At 48.2% G+C, this 25,504-nt stretch overlaps 4 non-coding genes across 4 annotated transcripts; all 4 read right to left on the reverse strand.

Moving 5' to 3' along the window:
- Positions 1–15,813: 15,813 nt before the first annotated feature.
- On the reverse strand, positions 15,814–15,885 carry trnad-guc (transfer RNA aspartic acid (anticodon GUC)). Its single transcript has one exon. It is a non-coding gene; the product is annotated as a tRNA-Asp (tRNA).
- A 4,020-nt stretch (positions 15,886–19,905) lies between these two features.
- Positions 19,906–19,977, reverse strand: trnad-guc (transfer RNA aspartic acid (anticodon GUC)). Its single transcript has one exon. It is a non-coding gene; the product is annotated as a tRNA-Asp (tRNA).
- Positions 19,978–21,269: 1,292 nt separating this feature from the next.
- On the reverse strand, positions 21,270–21,341 carry trnad-guc (transfer RNA aspartic acid (anticodon GUC)). The gene has a single exon. It is a non-coding gene; the product is annotated as a tRNA-Asp (tRNA).
- Positions 21,342–24,932: 3,591 nt separating this feature from the next.
- On the reverse strand, positions 24,933–25,004 carry trnad-guc (transfer RNA aspartic acid (anticodon GUC)). Its single transcript has one exon. It is a non-coding gene; the product is annotated as a tRNA-Asp (tRNA).
- Between the last annotated feature and the right edge of the window lie 500 nt (positions 25,005–25,504).

The following is a 25,504-nucleotide window of genomic DNA, read 5'->3' on the forward strand; positions in this document are numbered from 1 at the left end:
GGAGCATTGCGGAAGGAGGGTGCTGGGAGGTAAGTCAACCTTTAAAAGCACTTCTCTTTGCAGGGGCAGGCCAGTCGATTTCGGTGGCGTGAGAGCAGCTGGTTAGTCAGTTTCAGCGGGAGCATTGCGGAAGGAGGGTGCTGGGAGGTAAGTCAACCTTTAAAAGCACTTCTCTTTGCAGGGGCAGGCCAGTCGATTTCGGCGGCGTGAGAGCAGCTGGTTAGTCAGTTTCAGCGGGAGCATTGCGGAAGGAGGGTGCTGGGAGGTAAGTCAACCTTTAAAAGCACTTCTCTTTGCAGGGGCAGGCCAGTCGATTTCGGTGGCGTGAGAGCAGCTGGTTAGTCAGTTTCAGCGGGAGCATTGCGGAAGGAGGGTGCTGGGAGGTAAGTCAACCTTTAAAAGCACTTCTCTTTGCAGGGGCAGGCCAGTCGATTTCGGTGGCGTGAGAGCAGCTGGTTAGTCAGTTTCAGCGGGAGCATTGCGGAAGGAGGGTGCTGGGAGGTAAGTCAACCTTTAAAAGCACTTCTCTTTGCAGGGGCAGGCCAGTCGATTTCGGCGGCGTGAGAGCAGCTGGTGAGTCAATTTCAGCGGGAGCATTGCGGAAGGAGGGTGCTGGGAGGTAAGTCAACCTTTAAAAGCACTTCGCTTTGCAGGGGCAGGCCAGTCGATTTCGGTGGCGTGAGAGCAGCTGGTTAGTCAGTTTCAGCGGGAGCATTGCGGAAGGAGGGTGCTGGGAGGTAAGTCAACCTTTAAAAGCACTTCTCTTTGCAGGGGCAGGCCAGTCGATTTCGGCGGCGTGAGAGCAGCTGGTGAGTCAATTTCAGCGGGAGCATTGCGGAAGGAGGGTGCTGGGAGGTAAGTCAACCTTTAAAAGCACTTCTCTTTGCAGGGGCAGGCCAGTCGATTTCGGTGGCGTGAGAGCAGCTGGTTAGTCAGTTTCAGCGGGAGCATTGCGGAAGGAGGGTGCTGGGAGGTAAGTCAACCTTTAAAAGCACTTCTCTTTGCAGGGGCAGGCCAGTCGATTTCGGCGGCGTGAGAGCAGCTGGTTAGTCAGTTTCAGCGGGAGCATTGCGGAAGGAGGGTGCTGGGAGGTAAGTCAACCTTTAAAAGCACTTCTCTTTGCAGGGGCAGGCCAGTCGATTTCGGTGGCGTGAGAGCAGCTGGTTAGTCAGTTTCAGCGGGAGCATTGCGGAAGGAGGGTGCTGGGAGGTAAGTCAACCTTTAAAAGCACTTCTCTTTGCAGGGGCAGGCCAGTCGATTTCGGTGGCGTGAGAGCAGCTGGTTAGTCAATTTCAGCGGGAGCATTGCGGAAGGAGGGTGCTGGGAGGTAAGTCAACCTTTAAAAGCACTTCTCTTTGCAGGGGCAGGCCAGTCGATTTCGGCGGCGTGAGAGCAGCTGGTGAGTCAATTTCAGCGGGAGCATTGCGGAAGGAGGGTGCTGGGAGGTAAGTCAACCTTTAAAAGCACTTCTCTTTGCAGGGGCAGGCCAGTCGATTTCGGTGGCGTGAGAGCAGCTGGTTAGTCAGTTTCAGCGGGAGCATTGCGGAAGGAGGGTGCTGGGAGGTAAGTCAACCTTTAAAAGCACTTCTCTTTGCAGGGGCAGGCCAGTCGATTTCGGCGGCGTGAGAGCAGCTGGTTAGTCAGTTTCAGCGGGAGCATTGCGGAAGGAGGGTGCTGGGAGGTAAGTCAACCTTTAAAAGCACTTCTCTTTGCAGGGGCAGGCCAGTCGATTTCGGTGGCGTGAGAGCAGCTGGTTAGTCAGTTTCAGCGGGAGCATTGCGGAAGGAGGGTGCTGGGAGGTAAGTCAACCTTTAAAAGCACTTCTCTTTGCAGGGGCAGGCCAGTCGATTTCGGTGGCGTGAGAGCAGCTGGTTAGTCAGTTTCAGCGGGAGCATTGCGGAAGGAGGGTGCTGGGAGGTAAGTCAACCTTTAAAAGCACTTCTCTTTGCAGGGGCAGGCCAGTCGATTTCGGCGGCGTGAGAGCAGCTGGTGAGTCAATTTCAGCGGGAGCATTGCGGAAGGAGGGTGCTGGGAGGTAAGTCAACCTTTAAAAGCACTTCTCTTTGCAGGGGCAGGCCAGTCGATTTCGGTGGCGTGAGAGCAGCTGGTTAGTCAGTTTCAGCGGGAGCATTGCGGAAGGAGGGTGCTGGGAGGTAAGTCAACCTTTAAAAGCACTTCTCTTTGCAGGGGCAGGCCAGTCGATTTCGGCGGCGTGAGAGCAGCTGGTGAGTCAATTTCAGCGGGAGCATTGCGGAAGGAGGGTGCTGGGAGGTAAGTCAACCTTTAAAAGCACTTCTCTTTGCAGGGGCAGGCCAGTCGATTTCGGTGGCGTGAGAGCAGCTGGTTAGTCAGTTTCAGCGGGAGCATTGCGGAAGGAGGGTGCTGGGAGGTAAGTCAACCTTTAAAAGCACTTCTCTTTGCAGGGGCAGGCCAGTCGATTTCGGCGGCGTGAGAGCAGCTGGTGAGTCAATTTCAGCGGGAGCATTGCGGAAGGAGGGTGCTGGGAGGTAAGTCAACCTTTAAAAGCACTTCTCTTTGCAGGGGCAGGCCAGTCGATTTCGGTGGCATGAGAGCAGCTGGTTAGTCAGTTTCAGCGGGAGCATTGCGGAAGGAGGGTGCTGGGAGGTAAGTCAACCTTTAAAAGCACTTCTCTTTGCAGGGGCAGGCCAGTCGATTTCGGCGGCGTGAGAGCAGCTGGTTAGTCAGTTTCAGCGGGAGCATTGCGGAAGGAGGGTGCTGGGAGGTAAGTCAACCTTTAAAAGCACTTCTCTTTGCAGGGGCAGGCCAGTCGATTTCGGTGGCGTGAGAGCAGCTGGTTAGTCAGTTTCAGCGGGAGCATTGCGGAAGGAGGGTGCTGGGAGGTAAGTCAACCTTTAAAAGCACTTCTCTTTGCAGGGGCAGGCCAGTCGATTTCGGTGGCGTGAGAGCAGCTGGTTAGTCAGTTTCAGCGGGAGCATTGCGGAAGGAGGGTGCTGGGAGGTAAGTCAACCTTTAAAAGCACTTCTCTTTGCAGGGGCAGGCCAGTCGATTTCGGCGGCGTGAGAGCAGCTGGTGAGTCAATTTCAGCGGGAGCATTGCGGAAGGAGGGTGCTGGGAGGTAAGTCAACCTTTAAAAGCACTTCTCTTTGCAGGGGCAGGCCAGTCGATTTCGGTGGCGTGAGAGCAGCTGGTTAGTCAGTTTCAGCGGGAGCATTGCGGAAGGAGGGTGCTGGGAGGTAAGTCAACCTTTAAAAGCACTTCTCTTTGCAGGGGCAGGCCAGTCGATTTCGGCGGCGTGAGAGCAGCTGGTGAGTCAATTTCAGCGGGAGCATTGCGGAAGGAGGGTGCTGGGAGGTAAGTCAACCTTTAAAAGCACTTCTCTTTGCAGGGGCAGGCCAGTCGATTTCGGTGGCGTGAGAGCAGCTGGTTAGTCAGTTTCAGCGGGAGCATTGCGGAAGGAGGGTGCTGGGAGGTAAGTCAACCTTTAAAAGCACTTCTCTTTGCAGGGGCAGGCCAGTCGATTTCGGCGGCGTGAGAGCAGCTGGTTAGTCAGTTTCAGCGGGAGCATTGCGGAAGGAGGGTGCTGGGAGGTAAGTCAACCTTTAAAAGCACTTCTCTTTGCAGGGGCAGGCCAGTCGATTTCGGTGGCGTGAGAGCAGCTGGTTAGTCAGTTTCAGCGGGAGCATTGCGGAAGGAGGGTGCTGGGAGGTAAGTCAACCTTTAAAAGCACTTCTCTTTGCAGGGGCAGGCCAGTCGATTTCGGCGGCGTGAGAGCAGCTGGTTAGTCAGTTTCAGCGGGAGCATTGCGGAAGGAGGGTGCTGGGAGGTAAGTCAACCTTTAAAAGCACTTCTCTTTGCAGGGGCAGGCCAGTCGATTTCGGTGGCGTGAGAGCAGCTGGTTAGTCAGTTTCAGCGGGAGCATTGCGGAAGGAGGGTGCTGGGAGGTAAGTCAACCTTTAAAAGCACTTCTCTTTGCAGGGGCAGGCCAGTCGATTTCGGTGGCGTGAGAGCAGCTGGTTAGTCAGTTTCAGCGGGAGCATTGCGGAAGGAGGGTGCTGGGAGGTAAGTCAACCTTTAAAAGCACTTCTCTTTGCAGGGGCAGGCCAGTCGATTTCGGCGGCGTGAGAGCAGCTGGTGAGTCAATTTCAGCGGGAGCATTGCGGAAGGAGGGTGCTGGGAGGTAAGTCAACCTTTAAAAGCACTTCTCTTTGCAGGGGCAGGCCAGTCGATTTCGGTGGCGTGAGAGCAGCTGGTTAGTCAGTTTCAGCGGGAGCATTGCGGAAGGAGGGTGCTGGGAGGTAAGTCAACCTTTAAAAGCACTTCTCTTTGCAGGGGCAGGCCAGTCGATTTCGGCGGCGTGAGAGCAGCTGGTGAGTCAATTTCAGCGGGAGCATTGCGGAAGGAGGGTGCTGGGAGGTAAGTCAACCTTTAAAAGCACTTCTCTTTGCAGGGGCAGGCCAGTCGATTTCGGTGGCGTGAGAGCAGCTGGTTAGTCAGTTTCAGCGGGAGCATTGCGGAAGGAGGGTGCTGGGAGGTAAGTCAACCTTTAAAAGCACTTCTCTTTGCAGGGGCAGGCCAGTCGATTTCGGCGGCGTGAGAGCAGCTGGTTAGTCAGTTTCAGCGGGAGCATTGCGGAAGGAGGGTGCTGGGAGGTAAGTCAACCTTTAAAAGCACTTCTCTTTGCAGGGGCAGGCCAGTCGATTTCGGTGGCGTGAGAGCAGCTGGTTAGTCAGTTTCAGCGGGAGCATTGCGGAAGGAGGGTGCTGGGAGGTAAGTCAACCTTTAAAAGCACTTCTCTTTGCAGGGGCAGGCCAGTCGATTTCGGCGGCGTGAGAGCAGCTGGTTAGTCAGTTTCAGCGGGAGCATTGCGGAAGGAGGGTGCTGGGAGGTAAGTCAACCTTTAAAAGCACTTCTCTTTGCAGGGGCAGGCCAGTCGATTTCGGTGGCGTGAGAGCAGCTGGTTAGTCAGTTTCAGCGGGAGCATTGCGGAAGGAGGGTGCTGGGAGGTAAGTCAACCTTTAAAAGCACTTCTCTTTGCAGGGGCAGGCCAGTCGATTTCGGCGGCGTGAGAGCAGCTGGTTAGTCAGTTTCAGCGGGAGCATTGCGGAAGGAGGGTGCTGGGAGGTAAGTCAACCTTTAAAAGCACTTCTCTTTGCAGGGGCAGGCCAGTCGATTTCGGCGGCGTGAGAGCAGCTGGTTAGTCAGTTTCAGCGGGAGCATTGCGGAAGGAGGGTGCTGGGAGGTAAGTCAACCTTTAAAAGCACTTCTCTTTGCAGGGGCAGGCCAGTCGATTTCGGTGGCGTGAGAGCAGCTGGTTAGTCAGTTTCAGCGGGAGCATTGCGGAAGGAGGGTGCTGGGAGGTAAGTCAACCTTTAAAAGCACTTCTCTTTGCAGGGGCAGGCCAGTCGATTTCGGCGGCGTGAGAGCAGCTGGTGAGTCAATTTCAGCGGGAGCATTGCGGAAGGAGGGTGCTGGGAGGTAAGTCAACCTTTAAAAGCACTTCTCTTTGCAGGGGCAGGCCAGTCGATTTCGGTGGCGTGAGAGCAGCTGGTTAGTCAGTTTCAGCGGGAGCATTGCGGAAGGAGGGTGCTGGGAGGTAAGTCAACCTTTAAAAGCACTTCTCTTTGCAGGGGCAGGCCAGTCGATTTCGGCGGCGTGAGAGCAGCTGGTGAGTCAATTTCAGCGGGAGCATTGCGGAAGGAGGGTGCTGGGAGGTAAGTCAACCTTTAAAAGCACTTCTCTTTGCAGGGGCAGGCCAGTCGATTTCGGTGGCGTGAGAGCAGCTGGTTAGTCAGTTTCAGCGGGAGCATTGCGGAAGGAGGGTGCTGGGAGGTAAGTCAACCTTTAAAAGCACTTCTCTTTGCAGGGGCAGGCCAGTCGATTTCGGCGGCGTGAGAGCAGCTGGTTAGTCAGTTTCAGCGGGAGCATTGCGGAAGGAGGGTGCTGGGAGGTAAGTCAACCTTTAAAAGCACTTCTCTTTGCAGGGGCAGGCCAGTCGATTTCGGTGGCGTGAGAGCAGCTGGTTAGTCAGTTTCAGCGGGAGCATTGCGGAAGGAGGGTGCTGGGAGGTAAGTCAACCTTTAAAAGCACTTCTCTTTGCAGGGGCAGGCCAGTCGATTTCGGCGGCGTGAGAGCAGCTGGTGAGTCAATTTCAGCGGGAGCATTGCGGAAGGAGGGTGCTGGGAGGTAAGTCAACCTTTAAAAGCACTTCTCTTTGCAGGGGCAGGCCAGTCGATTTCGGTGGCGTGAGAGCAGCTGGTTAGTCAGTTTCAGCGGGAGCATTGCGGAAGGAGGGTGCTGGGAGGTAAGTCAACCTTTAAAAGCACTTCTCTTTGCAGGGGCAGGCCAGTCGATTTCGGTGGCGTGAGAGCAGCTGGTTAGTCAGTTTCAGCGGGAGCATTGCGGAAGGAGGGTGCTGGGAGGTAAGTCAACCTTTAAAAGCACTTCTCTTTGCAGGGGCAGGCCAGTCGATTTCGGCGGCGTGAGAGCAGCTGGTTAGTCAGTTTCAGCGGGAGCATTGCGGAAGGAGGGTGCTGGGAGGTAAGTCAACCTTTAAAAGCACTTCTCTTTGCAGGGGCAGGCCAGTCGATTTCGGTGGCGTGAGAGCAGCTGGTTAGTCAGTTTCAGCGGGAGCATTGCGGAAGGAGGGTGCTGGGAGGTAAGTCAACCTTTAAAAGCACTTCTCTTTGCAGGGGCAGGCCAGTCGATTTCGGCGGCGTGAGAGCAGCTGGTGAGTGGTGAGTCAGTTTCAGCAGGAGCTGAGACTTTTTCTCTTTTCTTTAAATTAGTTTTTTAGGCGGGATCAGGAAGTCGACCCGCGGACGTCTGGGAAGACCCTCACCAATAAATTCTGGTGGAGAGGAAACCCGAGACACTACACGTGTAGTGTCTCCCACCCGCCCTCCTCCTCTAACCTAATAATAAAACCCATTGGTCTGAGGTAAGTACCATATTTTTATTATATTATTATTATTTTTTATAAAAATTTAATTTAGTTGTTAGCTAGATCTTGGTAGAAAGTTAGAGGAATGGCAGGGAAGGGAGTACAATGTTCCTCCTGCAGGATGTTTGAGGTGAGGGATGCAGTTAGTGTCCCTGCTGATTTTACCTGCAGGAAGTGCTGCCATCTCCAGCTCCTCCAAGACCGAGTTAGGGAACTGGAGCTGGAGTTGGAAGAACTTCGGATCATTCGGGAGGCAGAAGGGGTCATAGATAGCAGCTTCAGGGAATTAGTTACACCAAAGATTGGAGATAGGTGGGTAACTGTAAGAGGGACTGGGAAAAAACAGTCAGTGCAGGGATCCCCTGCGGTCGTTCCCCTGAGAAACAAGTATACCGCTTTGGATACTTGTGGGGGGGACGACTTACCAGGGGTAAGCCATGGGGTACGGGCCTCTGGCACGGAGTCTGTCCCTGTTGCTCAGAAGGGAAGGGGGGAGAGGAGCAGAGCATTAGTAATTGGGGACTCTATAGTCAGGGGCACAGATAGGAGATTTTGTGGGAGCGTGAGAGACTCACGTTTGGTATGTTGCCTCCCAGGTGCAAGGGTACGTGATGTCTCGGATCGTGTTTTCCGGGTCCTTAGGGGGGAGGGGGAGCAGCCCCAAGTCGTGGTCCACATTGGCACCAACGACATAGGTAGGAAAGGGGACAAGGATGTCAGGCAGGCTTTCAGGGAGCTAGGATGGAAGCTCAGAACTAGAACAAACAGAGTTGTTATCTCTGGGTTGTTGCCCGTGCCACGTGATAGTGAGATGAGGAATAGGGAGAGAGAGCATTTAAACACGTGGCTACAGGGATGGTGCAGGCGGGAGGGTTTCAGATTTTTGGATAACTGGGGCTCTTTCTGGGGAAGGTGGGACCTCTACAGACAGGATGGTCTACATCTGAACCTGAGGGGCACAAATATCCTGGGGGGGAGATTTGTTAGTGCTCTTTGGGGGGGTTTAAACTAATGCAGCAGGGGCATGGGAACCTGGATTGTAGTTTTAGGGTAAGGGAGAATGAGAGTATAGAGGTCAGGAGCACAGATTTGACGTCGCAGGAGGGGGCCAGCGTTCAGGTAGGTGGTTTGAAGTGTGTCTACTTCAATGCCAGGAGTATACGAAACAAGGTAGGGGAACTGGCAGCGTGGGTTGGTACCTGGGACTTCGATGTTGTGGCCATTTCGGAGACATGGATAGAGCAGGGACAGGAATGGATGTTGCAGGTTCCGGGGTTTAGGTGTTTTAGTAAGCTCAGAGAAGGAGGCAAAAGAGGGGGAGGTGTGGCGCTGCTAGTCAAGAGCAGTATTACGGTGGCGGAGAGGATGCTAGATGGGGACTCTTCTTCCGAGGTAGTATTGGCTGAAGTTAGAAACAGGAAAGGAGAGGTCACCCTGTTGGGAGTTTTTTATAGGCCTCCTAATAGTTCTAGGGATGTAGAGGAAAGGATGGCGAAGATGATTCTGGATATGAGCGAAAGTAACAGGGTAGTTATTATGGGAGACTTTAACTTTCCAAATATTGACTGGAAAAGATATAGTTCGAGTACAATAGATGGGTCGTTTTTTGTACAGTGTGTGCAGGAGGGTTTCCTGAAACAATATGTTGACAGGCCAACAAGAGGCGAGGCCACGTTGGATTTGGTTTTGGGTAATGAACCAGGCCAGGTGTTGGATTTGGAGGTAGGAGAGCACTTTGGGGACAGTGACCACAATTCGGTGACGTTTACGTTAATGATGGAAAGGGATAAGTATACACCGCAGGGCAAGAGTTATAGCTGGGGGAAGGGCAATTATGATGCCATTAGACGTGACTTGGGGGGCATAAGGTGGAGAAGTAGGCTGCAAGTGTTGGGCACACTGGATAAGTGGGGCTTGTTCAAGGATCAGCTACTGCGTGTTCTTGATAAGTATGTACCGGTCAGACAGGGAGGAAGGCGTCGAGTGAGGGAACCGTGGTTTACCAGGGAAGTGGAATCTCTTGTTAAGAGGAAGAAGGAGGCCTATGTGAAGATGAAGTGTGAAGTTTCGGTTGGGGCGATGGATAGTTACAAGGTAGCGAGGAAGGATCTAAAGAGAGAGCTAAGACGAGCAAGGAGGGGACATGAGAAGTATTTGGCAGGAAGGATCAAGGAAAACCCAAAAGCTTTCTATAGGTATGTCAGGAATAAGCGAATGACTAGGGAAAGAGTAGGACCAGTCAAGGACAGGGATGGGAAATTGTGTGTGGAGTCTGAAGAGATAGGCGAGATACTAAATGAATATTTTTCGTCAGTATTCACTCAGGAAAAAGATAATGTTGTGGAGGAGAATGCTGAGCCCCAGGCTAATAGAATAGATGGCATTGAGGTACGTAGGGAAGAGGTGTTGGCAATTCTGGACAGGCTGAAAATAGATAAGTCCCCGGGACCTGATGGGATTTATCCTAGGATTCTATCGGAGGCCAGGGAAGAGATTGCTGGACCTTTGGCTTTGATTTTTATGTCATCATTGGCTACAGGAATAGTACCAGAGGACTGGAGGACAGCAAATGTGGTCCCTTTGTTCAAAAAGGGGAGCAGAGACAACCCCGGCAACTATAGACCGGTGAGCCTCACGTCTGTAGTGGGTAAAGTCTTGGAGGGGATTATAAGGGACAAGATTTATAATCATCTAGATAGGAATGATATGATCAGGGATAGTCAGCATGGCTTTGTGAAGGGTAGGTCATGCCTCACAAACCTTATTGAGTTCTTTGAGAAGGTGACTGAACAGGTAGACGAGGGTAGAGCAGTTGATGTGGTGTATATGGATTTCAGCAAAGCGTTTGATAAGGTTCCCCACGGTAGGCTATTGCAAAAAATACGGAGGCTGGGGATTAAGGGTGATTTAGAGATGTGGATCAGAAATTGGCTAGCTGAAAGAAGACAGAGGGTGGTGGTTGATGGGAAATGTTCAGAATGGAGTACAGTCACAAGTGGAGTACCACAAGGATCTGTTCTGGGGCCGTTGCTGTTTGTCATTTTTATCAATGACCTAGAGGAAGGCACAGAAGGGTGGGTGAGTAAATTTGCAGATGATACTAAAGTCGGTGGTGTTGTCGATAGTGTGGAAGGATGTAGCAGGTTACAGAGGGATATAGATAAGCTGCAGAGCTGGGCTGAGAGGTGGCAAATGGAGTTTAATGTAGAGAAGTGTGAGGTGATTCACTTTGGAAGGAATAACAGGAATGCGGAATATTTGGCTAATGGTAAAGTTCTTGAAAGTGTGGCTGAGCAGAGGGATCTAGGTGTCCATGTACATAGATCCCTGAAAGTTGCCACCCAGGTTGATAGGGTTGTGAAGAAGGCCTATGGAGTGTTGGCCTTTATTGGTAGAGGGATTGAGTTCCGGAGTCGGGAGGTCATGTTGCAGCTGTACAGAACTCTGGTCCGGCCGCATTTGGAGTATTGCGTACAGTTCTGGTCACCGCATTATAGGAAGGACGTGGAGGCTTTGGAGCGGGTGCAGAGGAGATTTACCAGGATGTTGCCTGGTATGGAGGGAAAATCTTATGAGGAAAGGCTGATGGACTTGAGGTTGTTTTCGTTGGAGAGAAGAAGGTTAAGAGGAGACTTAATAGAGGCATACAAAATGATCAGGGGGTTGGATAGGGTGGACAGTGAGAGCCTTCTCCCGCGGATGGATATGGCTGGCACGAGGGGACATAACTTTAAACTGAGGGGTAATAGATATAGGACAGAGGTCAGAGGTAGGTTCTTTACACAAAGAGTAGTGAGGCCGTGGAATGCCCTACCTGCTACAGTAGTGAACTCGCCAACATTGAGGGCATTTAAAAGTTTATTGGATAAACATATGGATGATAATGGCATAGTGTAGGTTAGATGGCTTTTGTTTCGGTGCAACATCGTGGGCCGAAGGGCCTGTACTGCGCTGTATTGTTCTATGTTCTATGTTCTATGTTCAATTGGGGGTGATTAAAGCTTGTCAACTGCGGACATCACCATATCCAAGCGGAGTCTCTGATTGTTTGGGATTTCGGTTAGTCAGTGTTCTGAACTTGCCGATTGGCTCAGGGGGCATCATTCTGTGGTTGGACCTCCTGATTGGCTGAAAGGCTGTCCGGCAGCGGCTGGAGATCCTGATTGGCTGAGGGGCTGTAGGTCAGTTTTATTTATTGGTTAATTTGATAATTGTTGTAACCGGATATTTCACCGCGATCTTGATCTGCTCCCTGAACCTGGACTGAGTCACCACATAAATAAATGTGTTTGTGCAGCAATTTAAATCCCGCATCATAAATCCGACTTCTTGTAAATTATATTGTGGAATGGTGAGGTAATATAATCCTCTCAAATCAATATAGAAAAATTTAATAACAAACACAGTCCAGAGGAGAATGAAAGCACCGGAGATGCTGAAGAGTAAAATCATTGACTTCCTTCTGCTCTCCATCTCTGGGTCTTTACGATTGTCTCCCTGACTCTGAGCCCTCAGTGCCTTCCGGCTTCGACTTGTGATTAAAATGTGTCTGACTGTCAGAGTGTTGATCAACAGGTTTAAAAAGAATGGGATCAATGGGGTTAAAATCTGATCAAACCAGTTATATACAACCCATCCGGTATCAGTGTAATAGCTGCTCTTTGTCTGACAGAACCACGGCACATTGTCGATTATCTGTAAAGGTTCATTTGTAAAGTACCGTGGGATGTTTTTTATACAGAGCAAGAGGCCGCTCGTTGACAGGACCACAGCCGCTGTTTTCCCGGTGCAATAGTGTCTTTTCAGTTTCTGGCAGCGAATGGCCACAAATCGATCAAAGGAGAATGTGAGGGTGAACCAGACAGAACAGTCCGCGGCTGCAGGCATCAGAACACCGTTAACACGGCACACATAAGTAATGTCCAGGAAATTCCAGGGGAAATAATAGCGATTGATCTTGTTCAGTATGGGACGAGTGATCATAAACATCAGATCTGCCGCCGCCATGGCCACCAGGTAGCGAGAGGTGCAGGTAGCGAGGCCACACTTGCCCCGACTCAGAATCGCAATTCCCAGTAAATTTGCTGTCAGAGAGAAGGAAGAAGTGTCTGGAAATTACTGATGAAACATTCTCTGTGTCTGAACCGGGACAGGACTTCAGTGTCAATATAATGGGCAGTGGGTGGGTGGGAGTGTTGGCAGCGGAGTGGGCACAGAGATTAACAGAGAGGGTTTCTGCGCCTCTGAAATCACTCCATTTACTGAATATGCTCGATTTGTCTGTGAAATCAGTAAAATCGTGGCAACGCAATACCATGTGGAAAGGAAGATCGTCCCATGTTAATTTTGGAAGACTGGATGCAGGATCACCCAAACACTTCCGCGTGTATTGAGCTGTAAATATTGAGGCGGTTGTTCACTTCAGACCCTGACATCTGCAGGCGGGCTAATGGCAGCAATATTCACGCGACCAGTTCCGGTAGCATGAGATTCCGCAAAAATTAGACCGGAAATTATGTTTGGCTCCATGTAAAGTAAAAACAATTTCAATTAACCAGTTGCCTAAACAGGGCCACTACTTATATAGTCAGCAAGCAACATTATACATCAGACTTTTGAGCAAAACAGGAGATGTGTATTTTTGCTTTTCCCAGAAAACACATTGAATTAAACTGTCTTGTTCACCATCACGACACAGTATGAAGAGAGATGGGATCGGCAGGTTCCAAAATCACGAATCACGTCGACGGTGGTTACATTCGTGTCAGAAGTGTGTCGGCCCAGGGCACAGTGTCTGAGGGACTGGGTCTGCGTGGGGCAATTATGATATTCAGTACATGGTCAATGAGATTTCGTTCCCCTTTACCGTTGGAGAAATCTCTTTGAATTGTATCGTTTTTGCGAGTGCATATCGTGTGCGACAAATGGCGCATGTTGAAGGCAGCGTCTTTCTTTTACAGGGGCAAATATGGGAAATGAAGAAGGTAATGTGTCTGTTTCGCTGACCCACGCATTGCACAGAAATATTTGTGCGGGCGGTTTTGATGAGCGGTCTCAATTCCGCACTGTTCATTGCATCTCTGGGGCGGTGTGCCTTGGCGGATTCGACAGCCGATGTACCAATTCTAGAAAATCATCCCTAATTTTTTTCTAGTAAGGTACAAACTCTCCCCGTCGGGGAATTGAATGTCTCCCGCGTGACAGGTGGGGATACTAACCACTATACTAACGAGGAACTTCGGTTTGGTGAGCCACGCTTGGCCAACTGAGGGTTACTGCGCCTCTGAAATCACTCCATTTACTGAAGGTGCTCGATTTGTCTCTGAAATCAGTAAAATCGCGGCAACTCAATACCATGTGGAAAGGAAGATCGTCCCATGTTAATTTTGGAAGGCTGGATGCAGGATCACCCAAACTCTTCCGCGTGTATTGAGCTGTAAATATAGAGGCGGTTCTTCACTTCAGACCCTGACATCTGCAGGCGGGCTAATGGCAGTAATATTCACGTGATCAGTTCCAGTGGCATGAGATTCTGCAAAAATTTGATCGGAAATTATGTTTGGCTCCATATAAAGTAAAAACGATTTCAATTAACCTGTTGCCTAAACAGGGCCACTACTTATATAGTCAGCAAGCAACATTATACATCAGACTTTTGTGCAAATGAGGAGATGTGTATTTTTGCTTTTCCCAAAAAACACATTGAATTAAACTGTCTTGTTCACCATCACGACACAATATGAAGAGAGATGGGATCAGCAGGTTCCAAAATCACGAATCACGTCGACGCTGGTTACATTCGTGTCAGAAGTGTGTCGGCCAAGGTCACAGTGTCTGAGGGACTGGGTCTGCGTGGGGCAATTATGATATTCAGTACACTGTCAATGAGATTTTGTTCCCCTTTACTTCGTAATAATAGACAGAGTAGTGAAGCAAAGAAGACATGAAAGACAAATTCAGGAACCACGGTTCAGAAGGGTCCACTATGCGTCACTTTACAAGACATTTCTTGGAATGAGGCTGATGCGTGTTGGGAGATGATCCGGTTCATCAAATTTATACATTTTATGTCCAGTTTTTGCATTTTCATCGCGGTTCGAAGGCCGTTGTTTAATATCGCGGGGTGCAGGTCATCTGTATCGGCGAATCTGTTCCTAACCAGTAGCTGCGAGTCACTGTCCGATCCTGCTTGATTGTCTTATTATTCACGAGTTGGTTGAGTTGACCGTTGGAGAAATCTCTTTTAATTGTATCATTTTTGCGAGTGCACATCGTGTGCGACAAATGGCGCATGTTGAAGGCAGCGTTTTTCTTTTACAGGGGCAAATATGGGAAATGAAGAAGGTAATGTGTCCGTTTCGCTGACCCATGCATTGCACAGAAATATTGGTGCGGGCGGTTTTGATGAGCGGTCTCAATTCCGCACTGTTGATTGCATCTCTGGGGCGGTGTGTCTTGGCGGATTCGACAGCCGATGTACCAATTCTAAAAAATCATTGCCAATTTTTTTCTGGTAAGGTACAAACTCTCCCCGTCGGGGAATTGAACCCCGGTCTCCCGCGAGACAGGCAGGGATACTAACCACTATACTAACGAGGAATTTGGGTTTGGCGAGACACGCTTGGCCAACTGAGGGTTTCTGCGCCTCTGAAATCACTCCATTTACTGAAGATGCTCGATTTGTCTGTGAAATCAGTAAAATCGCGGCAACTCTATGCCATGTGGAAAGGAAGATCGTCCCATGTTAATTTTGGAAGACTGGATGCAGGATCACCCAAACACTTCCGCGTGTATTGAGCTGTAAATATTGAGGTGGTTGTTCACTTCAGACCCTGACATCTGCAGGCGGGCTAATGGCAGCAATATTCACGCGATCAGTTCCAGTGGCATGAGATTCCGCAAAAATTAGATCCGGAATTATGTTTGGCTCCATATAAAGTAAAAACGATTTCAATTAACCAGTTGCCTAAACAGGGCCACTACTTATATAGTCAGCTAGCAACATTATACATCAGACTTTTGTGCAAATCAGGAGATGTGTATTTTTGCTTTTCCCAGAAAACACATTGAATTAAACGGTCTTGTTCACCATCACGACACAGTATGAAGAGAGATGGGATCGGCAGTTTCCAAAATCACGAATCACGTCGACGCTGGTTACATTCGTGTCAGAAGTGTGTCGGCCCAGGGCACAGTGTCTGAGGGACTGGGTCTGCGTGGGGCAATTATGATATTCAGTACACTGTCAATGAGATTTCGTTCCCCTTTACTTCGTAATAATAGACAGAGTAGTGAAGCAAAGAAGACATGAAAGACAAATTCAGGAACCACGGTTCAGAAGGGTCCACTATGCGTCACTTTACAAGACATTTCTTGGAATGAGGCTGATGCGTGTTGAGAGATGATCCGGTTCAGCAAATTTATACATCTTGTGTACAGTTTTTGCATTTTCATCGCGGTTCGAAGGCCGTTGTTTAATATCGCGGGGTGCAGGTCATCTGTATCGGCGAATGTGTTCCTAACCAGTAGCTGAGAGTCACTGTCCGATCCTGCTTGATTGTCTTATTATTCACGAGTTGGTTGAGTTGACCGTTGGAGAAATCTCTTTGAATTGTATCATTTTTGCGAGTGCATATCGTGTGCGACAAATGGCGCATGTTGAAGGCAGCGTTTTTCTTTTACAGGGGCAAATATGGGAAATGAAGAAGGTAATGTGTCCGCTTCGCTGACCCACGCATTGCACAGAAATATTGGTGCAGGCGGTTTTGATGAGCGGTCTCAATTCCGCACTGTTGATTGCATCTCTGGGGCGGTGTGTCTTGGCGGATTCGACAGCCGATGTACCAATTCTAAAAAATCATTCCCAATTTTTTTCTGGTAAGGTACAAATCCTCCCCGTCGGGGAATTGAACCCCGGTCTCCCGCGTGACAGGCGGGGATACTAACCACTATACTAACGACGAACTTCGGTTTGGCTAGATACGCTTGGCCAACTGAGGGTTTCTGCGCTTCTGAAATCACTCCATTTACTGAAGATGCTCGATTTGTCTGTGAAATCAGTAAAATCGCGGCAACTCAATACCATGTGGAAAGGAAGATCGTCCCATGTTAATTTTGGAAGACTGGATGCAGGATCACCCAAACACTTCCGCGTGTATTGAGCTGTAAATATTGAGGCGGTTGTTCACTTCAGACCCTGACATCTGCAGGCGGGCTAATGGCAGCAATATTCACGCGATCGGTTCCAGTGGCATGAGATTCCGCAAAAATTATATCGGAAATTATGTTTGACTCCATGTAAAGTAAAAACGATTTCAATTAACCAGTTGCCTAAACAGGGCCACTACTTATATTGTCAGCAAGCAACATTATACATCAGACTTTTGTGCAAATCAGGAGAAGTGTATTTTTGCTTTTCCCAGAAAACACATTGAATTAAACTGTCTTGTTCACCATCACGACACAGTATGAAGAGAGATGGGATCGGCAGGTTCCAAAATCACGAATCACGTCGACGATGGTTACATTCGTGTCAGAAGTGTGTCGGCCCAGCGCACAGTGTCTGAGGGACTGGGTCTGCGTGGGGCAATTATGATATTCAGTACACTGTCAATGAGATTTCGTTCCCCTTTACTTCATATTAATAGACAGAGTAGTGAAGCAAAGAAGACATGAAAGACAAATCCAGGAACCACGGTTCAGAAGGGTCCACTATGCGTCACTTTACAAGACATTTCTTGGAATGAGGCTGATGCGTGTTGAGAGATGATCCGGTTCATCAAATTTATACATTTTGTGTACAGTTTTTGCATTTTCATCGCGGTTCGAAGGCCGTTGTTTAATATCGCGGGGTGCAGGTCATCTGTATCGGCGAATCTGTTCCTAACCAGTAGCTGCGAGTCACTGTCCGATCCTGCTTGATTGTCTTATTATTCACGAGTTGGTTGAGTTGACCGTTGGAGAAATCTCTTTTAATTGTATCGTTTTTGCGAGTGCATATCGTGTGCGACAAATGGCGCATGTTGAAGGCAGCGTTTTTCTTTTACAGGGGCAAATATGGGAAATGAAGAAGGTAATGTGTCCGTTTCACTGACCCACGCATTGCAGAGAAATATTGGTGCGGACGGTTTTAATGAGCGGTCTCAATTCCGCACTGTTGATTGCATCTCTGGGGCGGTGTGCCTTGGCTGATTCGACAGCCGATGTACCAATTCGAAAAAATCATTCCCAATTTTTTTCTGGTAAGGTACAAACTCTCCCCGTCGGGGAATTGAACCCTGGTCTCCCGCGTGACAAGCGGGGATACTAACCACTAAAATAACGAGGAACTTCAGTATTGCGAGACACGCTTGGCCAACTGAGGGTTTCTGCGCCTCTGAAATCACTCCATTTACTGAAGATGCTCGATTTGTCTGTGAAATCAGTAAAATCGCGGCAACTCTATGCCATGTGGAAAGGAAGATCGTCCCATGTTAATTTTGGAAGACTGGATGCAGGATCACCCAAACACTTCCGCGTGTATTGAGCTGTAAATATTGAGGTGGTTGTTCACTTCAGACCCTGACATCTGCAGGCGGGCTAATGGCAGCAATATTCACGCGATCAGTTCCAGTGGCATGAGATTCCGCAAAAATTAGATCCGGAATTATGTTTGGCTCCATATAAAGTAAAAACGATTTCAATTAACCAGTTGCCTAAACAGGGCCACTACTTATATAGTCAGCTAGCAACATTATACATCAGACTTTTGTGCAAATCAGGAGATGTGTATTTTTGCTTTTCCCAGAAAACACATTGAATTAAACGGTCTTGTTCACCATCACGACACAGTATGAAGAGAGATGGGATCGGCAGTTTCCAAAATCACGAATCACGTCGACGCTGGTTACATTCGTGTCAGAAGTGTGTCGGCCCAGGGCACAGTGTCTGAGGGACTGGGTCTGCGTGGGGCAATTATGATATTCAGTACACTGTCAATGAGATTTCGTTCCCCTTTACTTCGTAATAATAGACAGAGTAGTGAAGCAAAGAAGACATGAAAGACAAATTCAGGAACCACGGTTCAGAAGGGTCCACTATGCGTCACTTTACAAGACATTTCTTGGAATGAGGCTGATGCGTGTTGAGAGATGATCCGGTTCAGCAAATTTATACATTTTGTGTACAGTTTTTGCATTTTCATCGCGGTTCGAAGGCCGTTGTTTAATATCGCGGGGTGCAGGTCATCTGTATCGGCGAATGTGTTCCTAACCAGTAGCTGAGAGTCACTGTCCGATCCTGCTTGATTGTCTTATTATTCACGAGTTGGTTGAGTTGACCGTTGGAGAAATCTCTTTGAATTGTATCATTTTTGCGAGTGCATATCGTGTGCGACAAATGGCGCATGTTGAAGGCAGCGTTTTTCTTTTACAGGGGCAAATATGGGAAATGAAGAAGGTAATGTGTCCGCTTCGCTGACCCATGCATTGCACAGAAATATTGGTGCAGGCGGTTTTGATGAGCGGTCTCAATTCCGCACTGTTGATTGCATCTCTGGGGCGGTGTGTCTTGGCGGATTCGACAGCCGATGTACCAATTCTAAAAAATCATTCCCAATTTTTTTCTGGTAAGGTACAAACCCTCCCCGTCGGGGAATTGAACCCCGGTCTCCCACGTGACAGGCGGGGATACTAACCACTATACTAACGACGAACTTCGGTTTGGCCAGATACGCTTGGCCAACTGAGGGTTTCTGCGCTTCTGAAATCACTCCATTTACTGAAGATGCTCGATTTGTCTGTGAAATCAGTAAAATCGCGGCAACTCAATACCATGTGGAAAGGAAGATCGTCCCATGTTAATTTTGGAAGACTGGATGCAGGATCACCCAAACACTTCCGCGTGTATTGAGCTGTAAATATTGAGGCGGTTGTTCACTTCAGACCCTGACATCTGCAGGCGGGCTAATGGCAGCAATATTCACGCGATCAGTTCCAGTGGCATGAGATTCCGCAAAAATTATATCGGAAATTATGTTTGACTCCATGTAAAGTAAAAACGATTTCAATTAACCAGTTGCCTAAACAGGGCCACTACTTATATTGTCAGCAAGCAACATTATACATCAGACTTTTGTGCAAATCAGGAGATGTGTATTTTTGCTTTTCCCAGAAAACACATTGAATTAAACTGTCTTGTTCACCATCACGACACAGTATGAAGAGAGATGGGATCGGCAGGTTCCAAAATCACGAATCACGTCGACGATGGTTACATTCGTGTCAGAAGTGTGTCGGCCCAGCGCACAGTGTCTGAGGGGCTGGGTCTGCGTGGGGCAATTATGATATTCAGTACACTGTCAATGAGATTTCGTACCCCTTTACTTCGTAATAATAGACAGAGTAGTGAAGCAAAGAAGACATGAAAGACAAATTCAGGAACCACGGTTCAGAAGGGACCACTATGCGTCACTTTACAAGACATTTCTTGGAATGAGGCTGATGCGTGTTGGGAGATGATCCGGTTCATCAAATTTATACATTTTGTGTGCAGTTTTTGCATTTTCATCGCGGTTCGAAGGCCGTTGTTTAATATCGCGGGGTGCAGGTCATCTGTATCGGCGAATGTGTTCCTAACCAGTAGCTGAGAGTCACTGTCCGATCCTGCTTGATTGTCTTATTATTCACGAGTTGGTTGAGTTGACCATTGGAGAAATCTCTTTGAATTGTATCATTTTTGCGAGTGCATATCGTGTGCGACAAATGGCGCATGTTGAAGGCAGCGTTTTTCTTTTACAGGGGCAAATCTGGAAAATGAAGAAGGTAATGTGTCCGCTTCGCTGACCCATGCATTGCACAGAAATATTGGTGCAGGCGGTTTTGATGAGCGGTCTCAATTCCGCACTGTTGATTGCATCTCTGGGGCGGTGTGTCTTGGCGGATTCGACAGCCGATGTACCAATTCTAAAAAATCATTCCCAATTTTTTTCTGGTAAGGTACAAACCCTCCCCGTCGGGGAATTGAACCCCGGTCTCCCGCGTGACAGGCGGGGATACTAACCACTATACTAACGACGAACTTCGGTTTGGCAAGATACGCTTGGCCAACTGAGGGTTTCTGCGCTTCTGAAATCACTCCATTTACTGAAGATGCTCGATTTGTCTGTGAAATCAGTAAAATCGCGGCAACTCAATACCATGTGGAATGGAAGATCGTCCCATGTTAATTTTGGAAGACTGGATGCAGGATCACCCAAACACTTCCGCGTGTATTGAGCTGTAAATATTGAGGCGGTTGTTCACTTCAGACCCTGACATCTGCAGGCGGGCTAATGGCAGCAATATTCACGCGATCAGTTCCAGTGGCATGAGATTCCGCAAAAATTATATCGGAAATTATGTTTGGCTCCATGTAAAGTAAAAACGATTTCAATTAACCACTTGCCTAAACAGGGCCACTACTTATATTGTCAGCAAGCAACATTATACATCAGACTTTTGTGCAAATCAGGAGATGTGTATTTTTGCTTTTCCCAGAAAACACATTGAATTAAACTGTCTTGTTCACCATCACGACACAGTATGAAGAGAGATGGGATCGGCAGGTTCCAAAATCACGAATCACGTCGACGCTGGTGACATTCGTGTCAGAAGTGTGTCGGCCCATGGCACAGTGTCTGCGGGACTGGGTCTGCGTGGGGCAATTATGATATTCAGTACACTGTCAATGAGATTTTGTTCCCCTTTACTTCGTAATAATAGACAGAGTAGTGAAGCAAAGAAGACATGAAAGACAAATTCAGGAACCACGGTTCAGAAGGGTCCACTATGCGTCACTTTACAAGACATTTCTTGGAATGAGGCTGATGCGAGTTGGGAGATGATCCGGTTCATCAAATTTATACATTTTGTGTCCAGTTTTTGCATTTTCATCGCGGTTCGAAGGCCGTTGTTTAATATCGCGGGGTGCAGGTCATCTGTATCGGCGAATCTGTTCCTAACCAGTAGCTGCGAGTCACTGTCCGATCCTGCTTGATTGTCTTATTATTCACGAGTTGGTTGAGTTGACCGTTGGAGAAATCTCTTTGAATTGTATCGTTTTTGCGAGTGCATATCGTGTGCGACAAACGGCGCATGTTGAAGGCAGCGTTTTTCTTTTACAGGGGCAAATATGGGAAATGAAGAAGGTAATGCGTCCGTTTCACTGACCCACGCATTGCACAGAAATATTGATGCGGGCGGTTTTGATGAGCGGTCTCAATTCCGCACTTTTGATTGCATCTCTGGGGCGGTGTGCCTTGGCGGATTCGACAGCCGATGTACCAATTCTAAAAAACCATTTTCAATTTTGTTCTGGTAAGGTACAAACTCTCCCCGTCGGGGAATTGAACCCCGGTCTCCCACGTGACAGGCGGGGATACTAACCACTATACTAACGAGGAACTCCGATTCGGTGTGCCATGCTTGGCCAACTGAGGGTTTCTGCGCCTCTGAAATCACTCCATTTACTGAAGATGCTCGATTTGTCTGTGAAATCAGTAAAATCGCGGCAACTCAATACCATGTGGAAAGGAAGATCGTCCCATGTTAATTTTGGAAGACTGGATGCAGGATCACCCAAACACTTCCACGTGTATTGAGCTGTAAATATTGAGGCTGTTGTTCACTTCAGACCCTGACATCTGCAGGTGGGCTAATGGCAGCAATATTCACACGATCAGTTCCAGTGGCATGAAATTTGGCAAAAATTAGATCGTAAATTATGTTTGGCTCCATATAAAGTAAAAACGATTTCAATTAACCTGTTGCCTAAACAGGGCCACTACTTATATAGTCAGCAAGCAACATTATACATCAGACTTTTGTGCAAATGAGGAGATGTGTATTTTTGCTTTTCCCAGAAAACACATTGAATTAAACTGTCTTGTTCACGATCACGACACAGTATGAAGAGAGATGGGATCGGCAGGTTCCAAAATCACGAATCACGTCGACGCTGGTTACATTCGTATCAGAAGTGTGTCGGCCCAGGGCACAGTGTCTGAGGGACTGGGTCTGCGTGGGGCAATTATGATATTCAGTACACTGTCAATGAGATTTTGTTCCCCTTTACTTCGTAATAATAGACAGAGTAGTGAAGCAAAGAAGACATAGAACATAGAACAATACAGCGCAGTACAGGCCCTTCGGCCCACGATGTTGCACCGAAACAAAAGCCATCCAACCTACACTATGCCATTATCATCCATATGTTTATCCAATAAACTTTTAAATGCCCTCAATGTTGGCGAGTTCACCACTGTAGCAGGTAGGGCATTCCACGGCCTCACTACTCTTTGCGTAAAGAACCTACCTCTGACCTCTGTCCTATATCTATTACCCCTCAGTTTAAAGTTATGTCCCCTCGTGCCAGCCATATCCATCCGCGGGAGAAGGCTCTCACTGTCCACCCTATCCAACCCCCTGATCATTTTGTATGCCTCTATTAAGTCTCCTCTCAACCTTCTTCTCTCCAACGAAAACAACCTCAAGTCCATCAGCCTTTCCTCATAAGATTTTCCCTCCATACCAGGCAACATCCTGGTAAATCTCCTCTGCACCCGCTACAAAGCCTCCACGTCCTTCCTATAATGCGGTGACCAGAACTGTACGCAATACTCCAAATGCGGCCGTACCAGAGTTCTGTACAGCTGCAACATGACCTCCCGACTCCGGAACTCAATCCCTCTACCAATAAAGGCCAACACTCCATAGGCCTTCTTCAAAACCCTATCAACCTGGGTGGCAACTTTCAGGGATCTATGTACATGGACACCTAGATCCCTCTGCTCATCCACACTTTCAAGAACTTTACCATTAGCCAAATATTCCGCATTCCTGTTATTCCTTCCAAAGTGAATCACCTCACACTTCTCTACATTAAACTCCATTTGCCACCTCTCGGCCCAGCTCTGCAGCTTATCTATATCCCTCTGTAATCTGCTACATCCTTCCACACTATCGACAACACCACCGACTTTAGTATCGTCTGCAAATTTACTCACCCACCCTTCTGCGCCTTCCTCTAGGTCATTGATAAAAATGACAAACAGCAACGGCCCCAGAACAGATCCTTGTGGTACTCCACTTGTGACTGTACTCCATTCTGAACATTTCCCATCAACCACCATCCTCTGTCTTCTTTCAGCTAGCCAATTTCTGATCCACATCTCTAAATCACCCTCAATCCCCAGCCTCCGTATTTTTTGCAATAGCCTACCGTGGGGAACCTTATCAAACGCTTTGCTGAAATCCATATACACCACATCAACTGCTCTACCCTCGTCTACCTGTTCAGTCACCTTCTCAAAGAACTCAATAAGGTTTGTGAGGCATGACCTACCCTTCACAAAGCCATGCTGACTATCCCTGATCATATTATTCCTATCTAGATGATTATAAATCTTGTCTCTTATAATCCCCTCCAAGACTTTACCCACTACAGACGTGAGGCTCACCGGCCTATAGTTGCCGGGGTTGTCTCTGCTCCCCTTTTTGAACAAAGGGACCACATTTGCTGTCCTCCAGTCCTCTGGCACTATTCCTGTAGCCAATGATGACATAAAAATCAAAGCCAAAGGTCCAGCAATCTCTTCCCTGGCCTCCCATAGAATCCTAGGATAAATCCCATCAGGTCCCGGGGACTTATCTATTTTCAGCCTGTCCAGAATTGCCAACACCTCTTCCCTACGTACCTCAATGCCTATTATTATTCTATTAGCCTGGGGCTCAGCATTCTCCTCCACAACATTATCTTTTTCCTGAGTGAATACTGACGAAAAATATTCATTTAGTATCTCGCCTATCTCTTCAGAGTCCACACACAATTTCCCATCCCTGTCCTTGACTGGTCCTACTCTTTCCCTAGTCATTCGCTTATTCCTGACATACCTATAGAAAGCTTTTGGGTTTTCCTTGATCCTTCCTGCCAAATACTTCTCATGTCCCCTCCTTGCTCGTCTTAGCTCTCTCTTTAGATCCTTCCTCGCTACCTTGTAACTATCCATCGCCCCAACCGAAACTTCACACTTCATCTTCACATAGGCCTCCTTCTTCCTCTTAACAAGAGATTCCACTTCCTTGGTAAACCACGGTTCCCTCGCTCGACGCCTTCCTCCCTGTCTGACCGGTACATACTTATCAAGAACACGCAGTAGCTGATCCTTGAACAAGCCCCACTTATCCAGTGTGCCCAACACTTGCAGCCTACTTCTCCACCTTATCCCCCCCAAGTCACGTCTAATGGCATCATAATTGCCCTTCCCCCAGCTATAACTCTTGCCCTGCGGTGTATACTTATCCCTTTCCATCATTAACGTAAACGTCACCGAATTGTGGTCACTGTCTCCAAAGTGCTCTCCTACCTCCAAATCCAACACCTGGCCTGGTTCATTACCCAAAACCAAATCCATGAAAGACAAATTCAGGAACCACGGTTCAGAAGGGTCCACTATGCGTCACTTTACAAGACATTTCTTGGAATGAGGCTGATGCGTGTTGGGAGATGATCCGGTTCATCAAATTTATACATTTTGTGTCCAGTTTTTGCATTTTCATCGCGGTTCGAAGGCCGTTGTTTAATATCGCGGGGTGCAGGTCATCTGTATCGGCGAATGTGTTCCTAACCAGTAGCTGAGAGTCACTGTCCGATCCTGCTTGATTGTCTTATTATTCACGAGTTGGTTGAGTTGACCGTTGGAGAAATCTCTTTGAATTGTATCATTTTTGCGAGTGCATATCGTGTGCGACAAATGGCGCATGTTGAAGGCAGCGTTTTTCTTTTACAGGGGCAAATATGGGAAATGAAGAAGGTAATGTGTCCGTTTCGCTGACCCATGCATTGCACAGAAATATTGGTGCAGGCGGTTTTGATGAGCGGTCTCAATTCCGCACTGTTGATTGCATCTCTGGGGCGGTGTGTCTTGGCGGATTCGACAGCCGATGTACCAATTCTAAAAAATCATACCCAATTTTTTTCTGGTAAGGTACAAACTCTCCCCGTCGGGGAATTGAACCCCGGTCTCCCGCGTGACAGGCGGGGTTACTAACCACTATACTAACGAGGAACTTCGGTTTGGCACGATACGCTTGGCCAACTGAGGGTTTCTGCGCTTCTGAAAACACTCCATTTACTGAAGATGCTCGATTTGTCTGTGAAATCAGTAAAATCGCGGCAACTCAATACCATGTGGAAAGGAAGATCGTCCCATGTTAATTTTGGAAGACTGGATGCAGGATCACCCAAACACTTCCGCGTGTATTGAGCTGTAAATATTGAGGCGGTTGTTCACTTCAGACCCTGACATCTGCAGGCGGGCTAATGGCAGCAATATTCACGCGATCAGTTCCAGTGGCATGAGATTCCGCAAAAATTATATCGGAAATTATGTTTGGCTCCATATAAAGTAAAAACGATTTCAATTAACCTGTTGCCTAAACAGGGCCACTACTTATATAGTCAGCAAGCAACATTATACATCAGACTTTTGTGCAAATGAGGAGATGTGTATTTTTGCTTTTCCCAGAAAACACATTGAATTAAACTGTCTTGTTCACGATCACGACA

The sequence above is a fragment of the Scyliorhinus torazame genome, chromosome 25 (assembly GCF_047496885.1).
Source record: "Scyliorhinus torazame isolate Kashiwa2021f chromosome 25, sScyTor2.1, whole genome shotgun sequence".
NCBI lineage: Eukaryota > Metazoa > Chordata > Chondrichthyes > Carcharhiniformes > Scyliorhinidae > Scyliorhinus > Scyliorhinus torazame.